We start from the raw sequence: 17,480 nt of genomic DNA on the forward strand, positions 1-17,480 counted from the left end.
TTAAAGAATTACATTATTTATTTTCTATTTGAGTTAGAAGTCTTTCTTCAAATTCATTCTTCTTACTGACTATTATTTTTATCTCATTATGGTTATTAAAGGAGGTCTTTAATACCTCTATTTTTCTACATGTTTTTTACTTCTTTATGTCATGGTTTAAGCTTAATTTTTATAAATATTCCATGAAAAGCAGTGAATAAGATCATAGATTAAGAACTTCAATGTAATCTAGGGGCCATTGAGCCCAACCCATTTAATGTACAGATTTTTTTTTTTTTTACCAAAGGATCCAGACTGGCCCAGAATCATGCATTTGGTATCTGAGGCCATATTGGAAACCAGGTCTTTTTGGTTATGGTTCAGTGATCCATTCACTGGACCACTTACCTGCCTCATTCTTTCTGTAATTTGAAGCCCTGACTAACAATCAGCCCTACATTGTTAAAGTATAATCTGCTTATGATTATTCCACTCCTTCCATATTTGCTCACTTACACCTCATTTTTCCCTTTCTCTATCCCAAACTATTTCTCTGTTGAAATTAATTTATTTCTATGCTAAACTGTATATAAGTTCAGCTGTCCTTTGACTACTTTAGATAAGAATATAGTTCATAGAATGACTCCTCCACTGACGCTTTCTTTCACATTTGTATACATTTCATAAGGTTCACCCCAAGTATAAGTCATATTAAATGTCCTTCCCCATTTATTCCACAATATATTGTTCTATTTGCTCCATTTTCCCCTGAATTAAAACAAACAAATAAAAACTACAGTCTGGTCTGATATTTGTCTTTTTTTTAACCTCCATGTGACTCTAGTATTTAGTACAATTCTCAAGATCCACCTTTTTCACTTTCTTTCTTTCTTTCTTTCTTTCTTTCTTTCTTTCTTTCTTTCTTTCTTTCTTTCTTTCTTTCTTTCTTTCTTTCTTTCTTTCGGAAGGCAGGGCAATTGGGGTTAATTGACTTGCCCAAGGTTACATAGCTAGTAAGTGTTAAGTGTCTGAGGGAGGATTTGAACTCAAGTCCTCCTGACTCCAGGCCACTGCTCTATTCACTGAGCCCCCTAGCCACTCCTGGTCCACTTATTTCTCCCCCCCTTATCAGAATGCATCCATTTTCCACTTATTAGAATTTAACAATGGACCCCATTTTTTTCTGTACAATCCAGCTTAATTTCAGAATAAAATGTTTAGGGAAAAAAAGAGAAAAAAAGGCATTCTCTAAATGAGCAATGATGTGAGAGAGCAGTATTATTTGATAATTTACTTCAGCTGCACTTTGAACAATAAAGTGAATTAATCCTCATCTAAGTTTCCTTATAGTTATGAATTTACCAATTTACCAAACTATATCACTGTTCTTATGAGCAAGTGCTTCTTTTAAAAAAAATCTGAAATAGCTCACACTAGAGGCAAAACAAAAATAAAAAAAAAAACCAAACTATTTGAAAGGCCTCAGTTGTAGCAACATCCTAATGTACCTTAGATATACATTAAAGAAGAGCTCATTAAATCTTGGAAACTCAGAGGGACTGGGGAACCATGATATTGAAATCTTATCCAAAATATCCACAATCAGCGGTTGTTTGGCATATGATTAAACATCACCAGGGGACCAAGGCTTATAATTTTGTAAAATTCCACTTTTAGAATGCTCAGATTTGGGCGAATTTTCCTTTTGAGCCACAACCTGCTTCTTTGTACCTTCTGTATATTGATCTTAATTCTAGCCCTCAGAGATGATAGCTATTTAATACAATAAAGTGTAAAATGGAAGTTCTTAACCTAGGGATTGTTCATTAGTATGTGTATGTATGCTGTTTATATACACAGAAAATAATTTAATTTTTGCCCCACATAATGTCCTGTAAATATTCGTTCCTTCAGGCTAACCATTCTCGGTTTTTTGGGGGGGGTCATCCCTTATGATCATTGTACTATATTTTCTTTCGAAAATCTGATGGTCAAAAAGATAGCAGACTGAAAGGTATTCTAGCACACTAAATAATATACTTTGTTCTCCCCTGCAACACTAAATAATACAAGTCAGGGCTCCAAACAGTGAAAAATGTATCAATGACATGAAGAGGAAAAGTGAAAATAACACAATATAGCTCTTATAGAAAAACAGAAACAGAAACAAGACCAACTCACCAGTTCATACTTCCTGTTCCTGTCATCACCTTCCATTCCCTGCTGCTCCCTTTCTCCCAAAGTCTACCTACTACCCCTTTAGTAGCCTTTCAACTCTTTCAACTTTAACATTTTTAGGGGAAAAAAACACTTTTGATTCCAAACCCTTGGCAATCTCTTTTGGGGTACCCTGTTCCCAGGATTGAATGAAGTATGTGGCCACTTCCCACAACCGGTTCTCTTCCTTTCTCCCAAGTCAGGTAAGCTGATTCAAGGAGTGACAAAGCTCACAATTTAGATGATTTTAGGTATTGACTTTTAGAATTAACCCCTTGAGATGCTTCAGGGTGAACTCAAAGACCAAACTGATGTAAGACTCCATGAATCAGACTAATCACTTGAAGCAAGGAAAAGGGGGGAAGTGTGGCATTGCATGGAGTCTAAAGGTCAAGAAACTAGAGGAAAGAAGCATCTAGAAATGCATTGCTGATTACAACTATTGGTATAACAAAGGATAAAATAAAGTTCCTTAAACTGGGGGCTGTTCATTGGTATGTTTGTGTATGTATGTGGTTTATATGTATATTTGCATATTTATGTGTATGTGTATATGCATATGTGTATGTAGATGCATATATACCTATAGGTGTATATATGTATTACAGATGTATATTTAATTTGTGTATTTAAAAACATTATTATTTTGAATGAAGTCTTTGATCTCTACTTGACTACCAATAGGGACACTTGTCATAAAGTAAATTTAAGATCCACAGTAGCAAAAAGAGTGAGAGAAAGATGGAAAGCAAGTGCAAAGACTTTTGGGAACACTCCTTATATATTTTTAAAATTTTTTTGGAGGGGGAAGGCAGGGCAATTGAGGTTAAGTGATTTGCCCAAGGTCACATAGTTAAATGTCAAGTGATTGAGGCTGGATTTGAACTCAGATCCTCCTGAATTCAGGGCTGGTGCTCTATACACTGTGCCTCCTAGTTGCCTCTAGGGGATATTCCTTTTAGTAGTGTCCTCAGTAGGGCTGGGTGTCTAACAGCCATTTTACAAGCAGCTCCTAGGTCCAGCTTAGGGGTAACAGCTGCATTGTACAATGACTGTCATAGACTTGGCTCTTCTCATCAGTTACAATAACCTAAGACAGCTCCGAAAGAAGCAAAGTGGAAAATGCCATCCAAATCTAGAGAAACAGCTATGGAGTCTGAATGCAGATTGAAGCATGCTATTTGCTCCTTTTTTTTTTTTTTTTGGTGTCTTGTTTTGTTTCTTCTTTCTCATGGTTCTTCCCATTGGTTCTAATGCTTCTTTACAATATGAGTAGTATGAAAATGTGTTTAATGTGAATGTATATGTAGAGCCTATTTCAGATTGCATGTTGTCTTGGGGAAGGTGGAGGGAAAGGAGGGGGAAAAATTGAAAACTCAAAAGATTATGGAAATCAATATAGAAAACTAAAAATAAATTAATTAATCAAAAAAAGAATAGTACAGAATTATACCAGTATTACAAGAAATCAATGGAAGTAAATGGAGGAATTGAAATTTAATATTCCTGTAGTAGAAACAATAGATGTACCAGGTATTCTAGATGGTAACATATTAAGAACAAAAAAAATGCTTAATATTTTTAGAAAAATAAAATGTATCCTTTTAATAAGGTGAAGCCTTGACAAGGGTATATTTGTGGGACAGAGGAAACTTCTTGTTTGTTCAATTTCTTTATTTTTAAGTTCTTTAACATTTTATTTAAAATTTTGAGTTCCAAATTATTTTCTTTTTCTTTTTAAAAACTTTTAATTAATTAAGCTATGTTTAGTTTTCAACATTCACTTCCACAAGGTTTTTAGTTCCAAATTTTCTCCCTATTTCTCTCCTCTCCCCATTCCAAGATAGCATGAACTCTACTCCTTTCCCCAATCTGTGTTCCCTTCTATCACCACTACCCCCTTATCTTATCACCTTCCCTTCTATTTTCCTGTAGGGCATGATAGATTTCTATACCCCATTGCCTGTAAATTTTATTTCCCAGTGGCATGTAAAAGCAATTTTTACATTTGTTTTTAAAACTTTGATTTTCACATTCTCTCCCTCCTTCCCCACCCACCCTCATTGAGAAGGCAAGCAGTTTGATATAGGTTATACATGTGTAATCAAAGCACTTAGAAGTGTTTGCTTCTAATTACCACTTCTCCCAATCTGATCTCCCTTCTATCACCTCTCCCCCTTGTCATCTTCCCATCTACTTTCCTGTAGCATAAGATAGATTTCCATGCCCAGTTGAGTGTATGTTATTCCCTCCTTAACCCAAATACAATGAGAGTAAGGTTCACTCATTCCCTCTTACCTCTCCCCTCTTCCCCTCTGCTGTGAAAGCTTTTTCTTGTCTCCTTTATGTGAGATACTTTGCACCACCCTACCTCTCCCTTTCTCCTTCTCCCAGTATATTCCTCTATTACTCCTTAATTTTATTTTTTAGATTTCATCCCTCCATATTCAACTCACCCTGTAACCTCTGTGTGTACATGTATACACACATACACAACACACACATATGCATACATACACACATATACATACAAAGATAAAATCTCCAACTGCCCTAAGACTGAGAAAAGTCTCAAGCGTTACAAATGTCATCTTTCCATGTAGGAATGTAAATAGTTCAACTTTAATAAGTCGCTTATGGTTTCTCTTTCCTGTTTACCTTTTCATATTTCTCTTTAGTCTTGTATTTTGAATATTGTATTCACTTTGTTCTTTTCATCAAGAATGTTTGAAAGTCCTTTATTTCATTGAGTGTCCAGTTTTTCCCCTGAAGGATCATATTCACTTTTTCTGGGTAGATGATTCTTTGTGGTAACCTCAGCTCCTCTGACTTCTAGAATATCATATTCCAAGCTCTCTGATCCCTTAATGTAAAAGCTGCTAATTCTTATATTATCCTGATTGTGTTTCCACAATACTTGAGTTGTTTCTTTCTGTGTGCTTGAAATATTTTCTCCTTGACCTAGTAACTCTGGAATTTGACTCATATTTCTAGGAGTTTTCCTTTTGGGATCTCTTCCAGGTGATCAGTGGATTCTTTCAATTTCTATTTTACCCTATGATTCTAGAATATCATAGCAATTTCCTTTGGTAATTTCTTGAAAGATAATGTCCAGTCTCTTTTTTTGATCATGGTTTTCTAGTAGTCTAATAATTTTTAAATTCTCTCTCCTGGATCTATTTTCCAGGTCAGTGGTTTTTCCAATGAGATATTTCACATTTTTTTTTTTCATTCTTTTGGTTTTGTTTTGTAAGTTCTTGATTTCTCATAAAGTTATTAGGTTCATTTTGCTCCATTCTAATTTTTAAGGAATTATTTTCTTCAGTGAGCTTTTGGACCTCCTTTTCCATTTGACCAATTCTGCTTTTTAAGGCAGATTTCTCCTTGTCTTTTTGGACCTCTTTTTTCCATTTGGGTTAATCTATTATTTAAGGTGTTATTTTCTTCAGTATTTTGGGTCTCCTTTAGCAAGTTGTTGATTTGTTTTTCATATTTTCTTGCATAACTCTCATTTCTCTTCCCAATTTTTCCTCTACTTGATTTTCAAAATCCTTTTAAAACTCTTCCATGGCCTGAAAGCAATTCATATTTTTCTTAGGTGCTTTGGATTTAGGAGCTGGTTGTATATTTTTATCTTCCTTGTCACCAAAGTAAGATTCTGTAGTCTGAGTTTTTTCCCCCACTGTGTACTCATTTTTCCACCCCATTACTTCACTTTTTTTTAAGCAATCAGGGTTAAGTAACTTGCTCAAGGTTACATGACCAGTTATTTCTGGGTGTGGTGCTAAGTATCTGAGCCCAGAATTGATCCCCAGGTCATCCTGACACAGGAGCAAGTGCTTTTACTCGCTGAGCCACCTGGCCACCCCTCAGCAATTAGGGTTAAGTAACTTGCTCAAGGTTACACAGCCAGGTGTTTCTGGGTGGGTGCTAAGTGTCTGAGCCCGGATTCTATCCACATGTCATCCCGACACTGGAGGCGGTGCTCTAACTCGCTGTGCTATCTGGACAGCCCTCCCCCCCATTATTTCACTTTTAAATTCTTTGTTCAGATAGGACTCTGCTTCCAGTGTAGAGGGTGTACTGTCCCAGCTTCTGGGGTTTTGTGCAACTGTTTTTAGAGATACTTCTGGGAACCTGAAAATTTTCAGTCCTTCCCAGGTGGTATGGTCAAAAGATAGTTGTTTACTCCTCTCCTGGCCTATGCTCTGAACTGTGAGTGACCACAAGCACTCCTTTCTTCTTTGGAATTGTGAGGAGGATTCCCTCTCCACTATTGCTACAAACTACCACACCAGTGCTCCTCCTTGCTCCAGACCGCCACCCAGGACTGTGACCCAGATCTAAGCACTGGCAAAGCAAGAGAATCTTGCCTCAGTGCCAGCAAAGAGATCCTTGCAACCTGCCTCTGACCAGCTGCTCAATCCCCTCCATCATTTGTGGTCTAAGAGCTCTGGAAGTAGTCACCACTGCTGCCACCCCAGGGGCTGGTACCTACCCACACTACTCTCTCTCCTAGGCTAGATAGACTTTATCTACTGGCCTAAGTTTGTCTTTGACATTTGTAAGTTGAGAAGTCTAGAAACCACCACAGCTTCTGGTGATTCAACCTCCTGAGGCCTGCTCTGTGTTTGCTGGGGTCTGGTCTGTGCTAGAACATTTTGTGCTAGACTGTGCTCCTCTCTTAGATTGGTACACCAGACCTTTCTTCTTGACTTTCCAGGTTGTCTTGGGATGGAAATTTGTTTCACTCTGTCATTTTGTGGGTTCTGCTTCTCTAGAATTTGTTTCAGTTATTTTTTTATAGGTATTTGGAACGGTTTGGGGGAGAGCTCAAGCAAGTCCCTGCTTTTACTCTGCTATCTTTTGTCCCCCTCTTAGTTTTAAAAACAAAATTCATTGTCTGGGTGAACATAAAACTGTAAAGAGAGTATTGATGAGCTAAAGAACATAAGAAAAAAATATGTGAGAAAAAATCCAGAGAAGATTAGAGGAAAAAAAGCAAAATAATAGTTTAAGCAAGTTTTTTTCCTCCTATGTAACTTGATAGGGGAATAATATCTAGAAGAATGCCTTTTAGATTGGAAAGGCAGAAAGAAGGACAAGAAACCTGGTAGATGAGTTAGGTCTTGAGAAGAGAATTATATAAGAACATTCCAATTTTCCCTCTGCCTTTATGGTTGTGAGAAAGTAAGCTAAGGATCTTGAGGGTGGATAGGTGAGGCAATTGTTGGTTACACTTCATGCTTACAGAAGACCAAAATGACATAATGTCAGGGTCAGAATACAACATGGTTGGCTGTGACTGATTATATTAATATGAGCCCAGAATTCTCTACAGATTGGGCACTAATAGTCCATGTTAGCCACACACATAGCCCACAGAAAGTATATGATTTAACAGTAGCACAAAGGAACATAATAGAGTAGGGAGGGCTGAGACAAGTTTTTGAAAATGAATTTCTTTAGGGAATTGGTATTCTTCATAGTAGCCTTCATAAGATCATGCTAATTCCCACAATGGGAGATAAAAGATTTTGGGTTTATGACAGCATCAAAGAAAGATGAAGAGGGGGCCATCGGTTTATAGTGAATATGGCATAACATTTGAAGAATAAAAAAATAAAGAAAATAAAAGCATCAAGAATGGTCTCTTAGAAAAGGAATGCAGAACTCTCCCTATGAGGGGCAGCCAGGTAGCACAGCGAGTAAGAGCACCGGCTCCAGTGTTGAGAACACCTGGAGATCGAATCCCGGGCTCAGACACTTAGCACCCACCCAGAAACACCTGGCCGTGTAACCTTGAGCAAGTTACTTAACCCCAATTGCTTAGGGGCGGCCAGGTGGCTCAGCGAGTAAGAGCACCAGCTCCAGTGTTGGGATGACCTGGATCAAATCTGGGCTCAGATACTCAGCACCACACCCAGAAATAACTGGCCGTGTAACCTTGAGCAAGTTACTTAACCACTATTGCTTTAAAAAAAAAAAAAAAAGAACTCTCCCTATGGTATCTTCTTTCTCTCGTTAAGAATTAGCGATCTTGGTTATAGATTCCATAAAATTCTAGAAGGAAAGACAAAAGAAAAGGATGAAGTAACAAAGATATTTCTGGGAAAATGGAATTACAAATTAATATCTTGGAGATAGAAGAATGGATCAAATGAGGAAGAAAGATATAGCAGAGAACACTGCATATTTCTTACATGATCTGGGAAAGAGAATGGTAAAAAAAATGAATAGAAATAAAAGACATTTTAAAAGTTAGGTATTGATCCTGATAATAAAGGGTAAAATGGATTAGTGAAAAGAGTCTGCATCTACATCAATAGAGACAAAACAAACTAAAAAGCCTAATTGCTTCCATAAAAGCAAGGGTAATGTTTGTTTATATGTGTATGTGTTTTTGTGTATGTGGTTGTGTGAGTCCTCATGAGTGGAGGCAGGGATTTAGTAGAATGAAACATAAAGTTAGCAATATGTAAACAGATTAAATTCTCCAATCAATTATTCTTTTTCTTTAAATGAAGAACTGTGAATAACTTAACTATTCTCAGCAATACGATGATCCAAGAAAATCCCAAAGGGCTAATGATGAAGTATATTATCTACATCCAGAGAAAGACCTGATGTTGTTTGAATACAGACTGAAGTATGATATTTTTCAATTTCTTTCTTTCATTTTCCCTTTTATTTGAGTCTTCTTGTGCAAAATAAGTAATGTGGAAATGTTTTACATAGTTGCACATATATAACCTATATCTTACTGCTCACCATCTCAGGCAGGGGAAGAGGAAGGAGAGAGTTCAGGGACAGAATTTGCAACTCAAAACTTTAAATTCAAATGTTTTAAATAAAAATGCTTAATAAAAAATAGCAGGATAGAGGAGAAAACTAACAATTTTCTACAAACAAGCCACTTAAACATAGAAATATTCAAAGTGAAGATGAGAGAGAACAAAATGTTATGCTTTGGGAAACTAAAAAAAAGGATACACCCCCCCAATAAAAAACAGGAGACAATTATGGTCTCAGAAAAAAAAATAGAAATCACAAGGAGTCAGTGAACCTGGATTCACATCTTGATTTTTAATACCTGTGCAATTTTTTACAAGTCATGGGCTTTAGTTGCTTCTTCTGTATATAGAAAAAGATGGACTAAATATCTTCTGAGGTCCTTTTCAACTCTGGACCTATGATCTTGTGGCATGAATACAAGAATATTAGCAGACTTTAATATTTACTTCTCAGACCTAGAGAAACCTAAAAAAACAACTAAATACTAACTAAAGTATAAACCTGAACAAGTTGTTAGATAAACTAGATTTGGCTGGCCTATCTGACCTATGGATAATTCTGAGTAAGAGCATTAAGTAACATACATTTTTTTTTAACATTTGGTGTCTTTATGAAAAAATATTTTTTTCATTAAAAAGTATTAAATACATAAATATATGTCAAATTCAGATACAAAATACATTTATTGACTGTATTACAATAAATCTACTAATAAACAAAGGAAATATTTTCAAAATATTCAGACCAAAGTAAATACTAAGCAGTGACATCCTAATATTGAATGGAAAAAAAACACCAAAACTTTGAATCAATAGGGAAATATGTTAAATGTGAGAGCTATAAAATAACATAGCAAAACACAGAGAATGCAATTAAATCAGTCCTAAAAGAAATCTATCTATTGATACACACATATATGTATGTATATATTAAATAGAAAAAAGTGGATTATTCAATTGATCATGAATTTTTTTTAAGTTTTTGGGGTTAAGTAACTTGCTCAAGGTTACACGGCCAGTTATTTCTGGGTGTGGTGCTAAGTATCAGAGCCCAGATTCGATCCCAGGTCATCCCAACTCTGGGGCCGGTGTTCTTACTCACTGAGCCGCCTGATCACCTCCAGAACATGAATTTTTAAAAGTTAAAAAAAGCAACACATACATCAGTAGCCCTAAAACAAAATCAAATTATATAAAGAAACTTTCAAAAGAAGACTTTAAAACTATAAGTGACCAAAATTGATTTGACTCCTCCAAATCACTAATAGTAAAAATAAAAAAAAAATAAAAAAAACTCTGTGGTTTTGTCTCCAAATATACAAAATTGCCACAGATGACTAATGAAATTAATAATTGATTTTGGTAGGGCCATAAGAAGACATATGCCAGGCACACTGATCTATGTTTAGCAGAACTGTGAAGTGGTTCAAATGTTCTGGCTATGAAATTGCACGAAAATTGACAAAACTATGAATACTTTTTGACCAACTAATCTCACTGTATGGGGCACATACTCCTAGGAAGTCAAAGTTAGAAACAAAGATCTAATACAGTTCAAAATAAAACAATCATAACAGTATTGTTTGTTGTAGCAACGAATTAGGGGAAAAGAAGTCTGTGCCTATAGACTGGGGCATGGCTGTTGAATTTTCCTCAGTGTTACATATTCATATCAATTTCTTATGAATTTTGGATATTGGTTATATTTGATAAAAAAAAATCTTCTCCCCTTTTTTAAACTCAACTCCCATGTCACTTTCTATATGAAGCTTTTTCTGAACTCCCCAGCTGATAATATCCATCAATCTCTTATGTTTCTATCCCCAAGTTGTATGTTATATATTCCAGGGATTTTTCCCTCAGATGAGATCTGAAATCCTCTCTTTTGGTTGAGCTGAGATATATCACTCCCAATTGGAGAGTTCCTTCATTCTGTATTGTCTGGTATATATGCTCCTGTGTATACCTTTTCTGAATTCTGCTTTTTTTTACTGATATGGATAAATGGATTTTCTTTTTCATTCACCATGCAAGTTCATTGTAGAAGTGGCATTTCTTGGAGAAGTAGTCCAAGACTTGAATATAGAGGTTGGGGTTCTTTTATCCCCCAAATAACAAGATGATAAAAAATTAGAACTGAATTGTATCCCTTTGATTTTCAATAATGAAAATAGCAGATAGATATACTTCTAGCCTGGTACCTCCTCTCCTTGAGGAAAACAGAGTGACTTCTAGTCTCAACTTTCTGCTCCTCCTCCTGTCAGGAATTAAAGTCTCTCTTGGAGAAGGACAGAGGAAGAAAGGACTAGAGTCATCTATTCTGCCTCCCTTCCTGCCACATGATGACAGTCCTCAGTGCACAATGACAGACTTCACTATACATGGGCTTCTCTACACTTGGGATCTTAAAAAATAAAGGTCAATGAGAGGATATAGAGAAATTATAGATCATTTTAAAGTATCAGAAACTAAATATATCTTTTATAACTGTAACATAGTAAATGTAGTAATTAATATTGGGAAAACAAACAAAAGATAAAGACAATATTATCTTGAATGGTCAAAGAAAAAGTCAAAGAAACAATTAGTATATATATGTAATATTGATGAGACACTATATCAAAATTTCTGGTAGAGTTAAAGTAATCTTTGGGGAATAATAATAAAAGCTAGGATTTATATAGGATTTTAAGAGTGGCAAAGTACCTTATAAATATCATGTCAATTTAGTCTTCTCACAATAATCAAATGAAATAAGTGCTATTATTGTCCTTATTTTATAGATAAGGAAACTGAATATCTGAGAGGTTAAAACTTACTTGGGGCTTGCACAGTTAGTATGTTCAATTTTAGAAAAGGAAATTGAACTAATTTTAAAGAAACTAGAGGTAGAGAAAACTCTGATAAATATGAGAATTAAGAGAGATGCAAAAATATGGGTATGAATTGATGCACATCAAAATAAACAGAACCAATAGAATATGTACAATGACTGTAACAATATAAATTTAAAAATAAAGATACACATAGCCAGGCAGAAGCAGTCAGGTGTTTTCCCATCCCCAGAGTGCCCAAGCATCGGCCTAGCATACATAATGAGTTGGAAGCAGGCAAAAAAATTTACTTATGCCCTGTGAGTCTTATTTATGTAAATGTTATCTCCTTTAATAGAATTAGAACCTCCCCAAGGACAGGAGCTATTCCATTTTATCTTTTGATTCTTGGTTCCTGGCATGTAATTGATACCAAATAAATATCAACTTGTTGTTTGATTAATTACAAGGTCTAATCAAAGTCATTTATGTGCTTTTATATAAATATATATATATATGTATATATATACACATGTATATATATAAATTTTAAAAATTGTTTGATAATCATTTCAACTCTCCTTTTACTGTTTTAAACCTGCCTAAAGCTTCTCAATGTACATATTGGGTTCAATGACTAATAAAAGGAAACAATGTTGTGGTTCATTCTCTTAAGAAACAAGCAAACAGGGGGCAGCTAGGTGGCACAGTGAATAGAGCACCAGACCTGGAGTCAGGAGGACCTGAGTTCAAATCTAGCCTCAGACACTTAACACACACACATAAAACCTAGCCGTGTGACCTTGGGCAAGTCACTTAACCCCAACTGCCCTCCAAAAAGAAAGCAAACAAACAAAATATCAGACAAACCTATTTAACCAAATATGTAAGGTAAGTGCCAATTCAGTGTTATAGATATTTGGTCTAGACACAAGATACTAGATACTAGCTACAACAGAGATCACAGCAGATTATCTCTTCATGGAAGTCTTCATGGAGGTTGTGATGCTAAAAATGGGTTTTGAAGAAAGAATGAGATTAAGAGGGCACTGCAAATATAGAGAAGACTTTGAGTAAAGCATGCCCATAGGAATATGTAAGACAGTAAAGAGTGTATAATCTCTACATCTATGACTGTTTTAGAAAGACCATTGCCTAGGAAGGCATGATTCTGTCAAAGTCTGGCTCAGGAACAGACCTGCCATGTGATTGTGGGCAACATGTAACCTCTTAGTTTTCTAATCTCTAAAATGGGGATAATTATTCTTGTACTATCTGTTCTAAGGGTTGTTTTGAGGATTAAATGTCATATAATTAGGGACTGATCACTGAAAGCTCAGAATTTGTGTGCTGGTACAGTTTAGTCAGTAATTATTCAGTCTCCTTCATGGACTTCAGAACACATGCGAGTATTATATGATGACCTTGTTTGCTTGCCGTATGATGAAAAATGGGCCACTTCAAATGATTGCTGAGTCAGAAGTGAGCTTTCATGCAAGAATCCCACGCAGGGGACAACTTAATTTCTTTTTTTCTGGGGCTGAGAAAAACAAGGGCTGTTATATGATCTGGGCTGAGGAAAGAGAGGCGGCAGCAGCAGCTTCTTGCTGCCAGCTGCTTATCCTCTTCTACCAGATTTCCCCAGATCCTTTCCTGCCATTCGATAAAGGAATATTAAATATAGGAATGGGATAGGTTTTCACCATGTGAGTTTCATTATTTAATATTTTATCTTTAAATATTTATTTTAAGTTAATTATTTATTTTAAATAAATAAATAAAATTAAATAATTTATTTTAAAATATTTAATTGCAATTTATTTAACAAATAATAAATTTCAGCTTTATAGATGGGGCACTTCTTTTTTGAAAATCACATTTTAAAAAATGTTGTAAAGGTAGCTTATTGAGATTCACACTATAAACAAACTAGAAGATATAAGGAAGTTGCATCTTGGTGGAAATACAGTAGATGGCAACAAGAACGACCATTTCCCAGTATATCTGGTGATCTTATCTTTCAATGCTCATCATGAGCATCAAAAAAAAGGATTATCAGGAAAGTAATATAGAAAGTGTATATATGACCATATGTACACTCGCCAGAGAGTGAGGAGGTGGGGAAATTCTCTAAAGAACTCAAAAAGATCCTTCTAAGGCAATATGTATCTTTTTTCTCCCTTTTTTTGTCTTCATTAATTTGTTTGTTTACTTTTAGTTTACACGATTCAGTTCCACAATTCCTTGAGTTTCAAATTTTCAAATTTTCTCCCTCTACTTCTTCTCCCCCCTCAACCCCCATGGTGGCATGTAATCAATATAGGATCTGCAAACACTTTCACATTAGACATTAGTCAGGTTATTAAAAAGAAGGATCATAATGGATGGAATGAACAATGGGAAAGAGGAAACAAAACAAAATAAGAAAAAGAAAGAGAGCAGGTAGTTTGCTTCAATCTGCTTTCAAACTCTGTTCTTTCTAGTTCTTTCTCTGGATGCAGACATCTCTCTCAATCATGAGTCTTTTTGAGTTGTCTTATAACCCTGCAGTTATGAGAAGAGTCCAGTCAATCAAAGTTGATTGTCACACATATGTCTGTAATTGTGCACAATTTTCTCCTGGTTCTACTCTTCTCACTCAACATCAATTCATATAAGCCTCTCCAGGTAAATATGAACTCCATCCGCTCCTTGTTTCTTATAGCACAATAGTATTCCATTACATTTACATACCATAACTTGTTTAGCCATTCCCCAATTGATGGGCATCCCTTTAATTTCCAATTTTTTGTCACCACAAAACGAGCTGCTATAAATATTTTTGTACATATTGGTCTTCATCCCACTTCTATGATCTCTTTGGGATACAACCCCAGAAGTGGTATTCCTGGGTCAAAGTGTATGAAATTATTTATAGCCCTTTGGGCATAGTTCCAGCTTGCTCTCCAGAATGGTTGAATCAGTTCACTACTCCACCAACAATGGATTAGTGTTCCATTTTTTCCACATCCTCTCCATAATTTGTCATTTTCCTGTTTTTCATCTTAGCCAATCTGGCTGGTGAGATGTGGTACCTCAGAGTTGTTTTGATTGCATTTCTTTAATCAATAGTGAGTTAGAGCATTTTTTCATATATTTGTAGATATCTGTAGTTTCTTCCTCTGAAAACTGCCTGTACATATTCTTTGACCCTTTATCAATTGGGGAATGACTTGTATTATTATAGATTTGATTCAATTCTCGGTATATTTTAGAAATGAGGCCTTTATCAGAGACATTGGTTGTAAAAGTTCTTTCCCAATTTTCCACTTTCCTCTTAACCTTAGTTATATTGGCTTTGTTTATACAGAAACTTTTCAACTTAATGTAATCAAAATGATCCATTTTGCATTTTATAATACTCTCTAATTCTTGTTTGGTCATAAAGTCTTCCCCTCCATAAATCTGACAGGTAAACAATTCCTTGTTTTCCTAGATTGCTTATAGTATCAGTCTTTATACCTAGATCATGCATCCATTTAGACTTGATTTTGGTAGTTTCTGCCATACTATATTCCAGTTTTCCCAGCAGTTTTTGTCAAATAGTGAGTTCTTATCCCCAAAACTGGGGTCTTTGGGTTTATCAAGCATTAGATTACTATAGTCATTGACTGTTGAATCTTGTGTGCCTAATCTATTCCATTGATCCATTATTCTATTCCTCAGCCAGTAGCAAGTAGTTTTGATGACTGCTGCCTTATAATACAGACTGAAATCTCATAAAGCTAAACCACCTTTCCTAGCATTTCTTTTCATTAATTCCCTTGATATTCTGGACCTTTTGTTCTTCCAAATGAATTTTGTTACTATTTTTTCTAGCTCTATAAAGTATTTTTTTTTGGAGATTGATTGGTATGGCACTAAATATGTAATTGAATTTATGTAAAATTGTCGTTTTCATTATATTAGCTAGACCCAGCCATAGGCAATTTATGTTTTTTTCTAATTAGTTAGATCTGAGTTTATTTGTGTGAAAAGTGTTGTGTAGTTGTGTTTATATAGGTCCTAGGTTTGTTTTGGCAGGTAGACTCCCAAATATTTTATGACATCTATAGTAACTGTAAATGCATTTCCCTTTCTATCTCTTGCTGTTGGGCTTTGTTAGTAATATATAGAAATGCCAATTATTTATGTGAGTTTATTTATATCTTGCAACTTTGCTAAAGTTGTTTATTTTTTCAAGTAATGTTTTTTTTTACTTGATTCTCTAGGATTCTCTGAGTATATCATCATATTATCTGCAAAGGGTGATATCTTTCTTTCTTCTTTGCCTATTCTAATTCCTTCAATTTCTTCATCTTCTCATTGCTAAAGCTAAAATTTATAATACCATATTAAATAGCAGTAGTGGAAATGGACTGCCTTGTGTCACCCCTTATCTTCTTGTTAATGCATCTACCTTTTCCTGGTTACATAAAATGCTTGCTGATGGTTTATGTAGGTGCTTCTTATCATTTTAATAGAAACTCCATTTGTTCCTATGCTCTCTAGTGTTTTTAATAGGAATGGGCATTGCATTTTGTCAAAAGCATCTTCCGCAAGTATTTAGATAATTGTATGGTTTCTGTCAGCTTTTTTGTTGATATGGACAATTATGCTGATAGTTTTCCTAATATTGAACCAGTCCTTCATTCCTGGTATAAATTCTACCTGGTCATAATGTGTTATTTTTCTGATAAGTTGCTGCAATCTTTTGCCATATTTCATTTAAAAATTTTTGCACCTATATTCATTAGGGAAATTGGTGCATAATTTTCTTTCCCATTTTGGCTCTTCTCAGTTTAGGTATCAGTATCATATTTGTATCATTAAAAAAAAAGAATTTGATAAGGCTTCTTCTTCACCTATTTTCCCAAATAGTCCATATAATACTTGAATTAATTGTTCTTTAAGAGTTTGACAGAATTTGTTTGTAAATGTATCTGGCCCTGCAGTTGTTTTTTTTTTCCACACTACTGAGTTTGTTGATAACATGTTTGATTTCTTTTTCTCTGAAATGGAGTTATTTAAGTATTTATTTCCTCTTCTGTTAATCTGGGCAATTTACATTTTTAAAATATTCATCCATTTCAACAAGATTGTCAAAATTACTGGCATGCATTTGGGCAAATTAATTCCCAATTATTCTTTTAATTTCCTCTTCATTGGTGTTGAATTCACCTTTTTAATTTTTGACTGGTAATTTTTTTTCTTTTTATCAATAATATTAATCAAAAGTTTATTTATTTTATTGTTTTCCCCCTATAAAACTCGCTCTTAGTTTTATTTATTAGTTCAATAGCTTTCTTAACTTCTATTTTATTAATATCTCCTTTGGTTTTTTAATATTTCCAAATTATTATTTAATTGGGGATTTTTAATTTGTTATTTTTCTAGCCTTTTTATTTGCATGCCTAATACATTGATCTGCTCTTTCTCTATTTTATTACTGCAAATATTTAGAGATTTAAAATTTCTTCTAAGAACATCTTTCTCTGCATCCCATAAGTTTTGGTATGTTGTCTCATTATTGTCCTGCTCTTCGATGAAGTTATTCATTGTTTCTGTGATTTGATGTTTGACCCACTCATTCTTTAACAGTAGATTTTTTAGTTTCCAATTAGTTCCTAGTCTATCTTTCCATGGCCCTTTATTACAT

The sequence above is a fragment of the Petaurus breviceps genome, unplaced genomic scaffold, assembly GCF_028583685.1.
Source record: "Petaurus breviceps papuanus isolate PSGF00001 unplaced genomic scaffold, PetGlider_PUasm1.0 154, whole genome shotgun sequence".
In the NCBI taxonomy this organism is placed as follows: domain Eukaryota; kingdom Metazoa; phylum Chordata; class Mammalia; order Diprotodontia; family Petauridae; genus Petaurus; species Petaurus breviceps.